Here is a 5,059-nt window from a genome sequence, read left to right as displayed (position 1 = left end):
TCTCAATCAGTCCTCAGAACCCCACACAGTTCACGTTTTGCAGGTCACCCAGCAGATGCACAGGTGTAATCATTACTCATGACACATTTTAAAAGGTCCACAGGTGGAGCTAATTATTTCACTTGATCCACAGAGACATGGAAAACATGCACTGTTTGGGGTCCTGGGGACCGTCTGAGAACCTGTGCTCTATACTAATATAATAAGAGAGTTGTGTTGTCTGTTTGTTGCAAGTTGGCGCAAAAACTACTGAACCGATTTTCCTGAAAACTGCATCATTTTGCACTGGAGACTCCTAGAAATAAGTAACCTGCACTTTGTTTCATCTCCATCCGTCAAGTTAAAGCTGAGCAATAACAAAAACATCAATGCAAAATAGGGTGGCCAGTCCCGGACGTCAGAGATCACGCTGCACAGCCCCATGCCAGCCCGTCCCATCCACAGCCGCACATGCCCGTCCGCCCGCGGAGGGGAGTAGACTGGAGTGCAGCGGGTCGCTGCTGCTGTGTGACTGCCCTGGCCCGCTGCAAGAGTCAATTAATATATTTTTTTTTCTTAGTGTGGTGCTGAGCGGGCAGGCAGGCTGTGGGTGAGGGTAGGGTTCACTAGGAAATTAAAGTTGCAGTGTTGGAGGGCCTTGAAAGTTTTATTTTTTTCCTGCGGGCCTGTGCTTTTGGGCCAGAAGCACAGACCCACAGGAAAAACATAAAACTTTCAGGGCCCCCCTACACCACAGAAATAAAATAACATGGGGGAGGGCTACAACGTTTTTTCTTTTTTCCTGTGATTCTGTGCTGGAGCATTTTTATCTTTGTAAAAGTAAAGGAGAATGATATTTGCAATGTTCAACTCAATCCCGGTAATCCCGGGGATGAGATTTTTTCAATTCCGAATCCCGGGATTGAAAAAATGGGCCGGGATTGGCTTTCCTAGTGCAAGATATACTGTAGTTGTGGCACCATGTGCGTGGCTGGTAATGGGTGGGGGGAGGGGTGATTTGGGCCCGCGCTCACTTGAATAGGATAGGCTACATCAGTGGCATCACAAGGGGGGTGCGGGCCGCACCTGGGTGTCACCCGCTGAGGGGTGACACAAAAGTGCTGACTCCTCGTAAGTGACAGGAGTCGGGTGCTGCACTGTAGCATTATGTGCAGCACTTGGCTCCAGACACAGTGAGATAGCCGGCACTGAACAGAGACTGGTCCCCGGGGCAGTACGCATCACCGAGAGCCCCGGAGTGACTAAAACAGGAGTTCGGGACGTGATACCATGCCCCTTACCCTCAAGGCCACACCCTCTGTCTGTGAGGCCCCACCCCCTTTTTGCAGGGTATCACCACAGTGAGGGACACCACTGGGCTACATAGCAGTCTGTGCACAGGGCACACAGTGACATTGGTGTGAGTGGTGGGTGAATAGGATAGGCTACATAGCAGTCTGTGCACAGGGCACACAGTGATGTTGGTGTGAGTGGTGGGTGAATAGGTGAGACTACATAGCAGTCTGTGCACAGGGCACACAGTGACATTGGTGTGAGTGGTGGGTGAATAGGATAGGTTACATAGCAGTCTATGCACAGGGCACACAGTGACATAGGTGTGAGTGGTGGGTGAATAGGACAGGCTATATAGCAGTCTATGCACAGGGCACACTGACATTGGTGTGGGTGATTAGGATAGGCTACATAGCAGTCTGTGCACAGGGCACACAGTGACATTGGTGTGAGTGGTGGGTGAATAGGATAGGCTACAAAGCAGTCTGTGCACAGGGCACACAGATAGGATAGTTTACATAGCAGTCTGTGCACAGGGCACTCAGTGACATTGGCGTGAGTGCTGGGTGAATAGGATAGGCTACATAGCAGTCTGTGCACAGGGCACACAGTGACATTGGTGGGAGTGGTGGGTGAAGGCGCTGCTGCCACCAGTCTGTATAGCGCTACTGGTCACATGGGCCACTCCCGTGACAGGGCACCTATGCTAAGCAATACAACTAGAATACCTCATATATAAAAAATGTTGGCAGAAGCTAGCAGAACATACTGTATATACAGTATCTATCTATAGTATAACTTTATATATTATGTGGTATTACATTACATATAACTAGGGGTGAGCGGGTTCGGATTTCTGAAATCCGAACCCCCCCGAGCCCCCCCGATCCGAGTCCGATCCGAGTCAGGCTCGACTTTTCCCGCCTGACTCGGATCTGAAATCGAGGCAAAACGTCATCTTCCCGCCTTCCGAGTCTCGCGGGTTTTGGATCCTATATAAGGTACACACGTCGGCGCCATTTTCTCACTCGGCTGTGGACAGTGAAGAGGGAGGGTGGGAGTTAGGGCTGTGTAGTGTAGTGTAGTGTAGTGCTGCTGTTGTCCACTACTTCAAAGTCCATAGGGGCTGGCTGTGTTGTGCTGTGCTGCTGTTGTTAATAGGGGCTGTGTCCACTACTTCAAAGTCCATAGGGGCTGGCTGGACTGTGTTGTGCAGTCAGTTCTCCATAGGGGCTGTGTCCACTCCAAAGTCCTGTGCAGTGTCCCAGTCCTAAAGGAGTGCTGTAGTGTTGTCCAGGGGGTGCTCTGTCCATCAGGGGTGCTCCCCCCAAGTGCTAAAAAAATAATATATTTTCTGTGTTTGTGAATTGTGTGCGCAGTAGCCGCACGTGCATCAACAAAGTAGTGCCAAGCGTGCGCCTGTGTCATAAGTAAAGGGCCGGCTGGCTTGACCGTTAAGGGTGCTGTAACCCCCGAAAGTACACTCCAGTCCAAACCAAAAAAAAAATTATTTTCTGTGTTTGTGAATTGTGTGCGCAGTAGCCGCACGTGCATCAACAAAGTAGTGCCAAGCGTGCGCCTGTGTCATAAGTAAAGGGCCGGCTGGCTTGACCGTTAAGGGTGCTGTAACCCCCGAAAGTACACTCCAGTCCAAACCAAAAAAAAATTATTTTCTGTGTTTGTGAATTGTGTGCGCAGTAGCCGCACGTGCATCAACAAAGTAGTGCCAAGCGTGCGCCTGTGTCATAAGTAAAGGGCCGGCTGGCTTGACCGTTAAGGGTGCTGTAACCCCCGAAAGTACACTCCAGTCCGAACCAAAAAAAAAATTATTTTCTGTGTTTGTGAATTGTGTGCGCAGTAGCCGCACGTGCATCAACAAAGTAGTGCCAAGCGTGCGCCTGTGTCATAAGTAAAGGGCCGGCTGGCTTGACCGTTAAAGGGTGCTGTAACCCCCAAAGTACACTCCAGTCCAAACCAAAAAAAAATATATTTTCTGTGTTTGTGAATTGTGTGCGCAGTAGCCGCACGTGCATCAACAAAGTAGTGCCAAGCGTGCGCCTGTGTCATAAGTAAAGGGCCGGCTGGCTTGACCGTTAAGGGTGCTGTAACCCCCGAAAGTACACTCCAGTCCAAACCAAAAAAAAAATTATTTTCTGTGTTTGTGAATTGTGTGCGCAGTAGCCGCACGTGCATCAACAAAGTAGTGCCAAGCGTGCGCCTGTGTCATAAGTAAAGGGCCGGCTGGCTTGACCGTTAAAGGGTGCTGTAACCCCCGAAAGTACACTCCAGTCCAAACCAAAAAAAAATTATTTTCTGTGTTTGTGAATTGTGTGCGCAGTAGCCGCACGTGCATCAACAAAGTAGTGCCAAGAGTGCGCCTGTGTCATAAGTAAAGGGCCGGCTGGCTTGACCGTTAAGGGTGCTGTAACCCCCGAAAGTACACTCCAGTCCAAACCAAAAAAAAAATTATTTTCTGTGTTTGTGAATTGTGTGCGCAGTAGCCGCACGTGCATCAACAAAGTAGTGCCAAGCGTGCGCCTGTGTCATAAGTAAAGGGCCGGCTGGCTTGACCGTTAAGGGTGCTGTAACCCCCGAAAGTACACTCCAGTCCAAACCAAAAAAAAAATTATTTTCTGTGTTTGTGAATTGTGTGCGCAGTAGCCGCACGTGCATCAACAAAGTAGTGCCAAGCGTGCGCCTGTGTCATAAGTAAAGGGCCGGCTGGCTTGACCGTTAAAGGGTGCTGTAACCCCCAAAGTACACTCCAGTCCAAACCAAAAAAAAAAATATTTTCTGTGTTTGTGAATTGTGTGCGCAGTAGCCGCACGTGCATCAACAAAGTAGTGCCAAGCGTGCGCCTGTGTCATAAGTAAAGGGCCGGCTGGCTTGACCGTTAAGGGTGCTGTAACCCCCGAAAGTACACTCCAGTCCAAACCAAAAAAAAAATTATTTTCTGTGTTTGTGAATTGTGTGCGCAGTAGCCGCACGTGCATCAACAAAGTAGTGCCAAGCGTGCGCCTGTGTCATAAGTAAAGGGCCGGCTGGCTTGACCGTTAAAGGGTGCTGTAACCCCCGAAAGTACACTCCAGTCCAAACCAAAAAAAAATTATTTTCTGTGTTTGTGAATTGTGTGCGCAGTAGCCGCACGTGCATCAACAAAGTAGTGCCAAGAGTGCGCCTGTGTCATAAGTAAAGGGCCGGCTGGCTTGACCGTTAAGGGTGCTGTAACCCCCGAAAGTACACTCCAGTCCAAACCAAAAAAAAATTATTTTCTGTGTTTGTGAATTGTGTGCGCAGTAGCCGCACGTGCATCAACAAAGTAGTGCCAAGCGTGCGCCTGTGTCATAAGTAAAGGGCCGGCTGGCTTGACCGTTAAGGGTGCTGTAACCCCCGAAAGTACACTCCAGTCCAAACCAAAAAAAAAATTATTTTCTGTGTTTGTGAATTGTGTGCGCAGTAGCCGCACGTGCATCAACAAAGTAGTGCCAAGCGTGCGCCTGTGTCATAAGTAAAGGGCCGGCTGGCTTGACCGTTAAGGGTGCTGTAACCCCCAAAAGTACACTCCAGTCCAAACCAAAAAAAAAATTATTTTCTGTGTTTGTGAATTGTGTGCGCAGTAGCCGCACGTGCATCAACAAAGTAGTGCCAAGCGTGCGCCTGTGTCATAAGTAAAGGGCCGGCTGGCTTGACCGTTAAAGGGTGCTGTAACCCCCAAAGTACACTCCAGTCCAAACCAAAAAAAAAATTATTTTCTGTGTTTGTGAATTGTGTGCGCAGTAGCCGCACG

The sequence above is a fragment of the Taudactylus pleione genome, unplaced genomic scaffold (genome assembly GCF_031769625.1).
Source record: "Taudactylus pleione unplaced genomic scaffold, aTauple2 ptg000217l, whole genome shotgun sequence".
In the NCBI taxonomy this organism is placed as follows: Eukaryota; Metazoa; Chordata; class Amphibia; order Anura; family Myobatrachidae; genus Taudactylus; species Taudactylus pleione.
Note: the sequence above shows the minus strand (reverse complement) of the source record.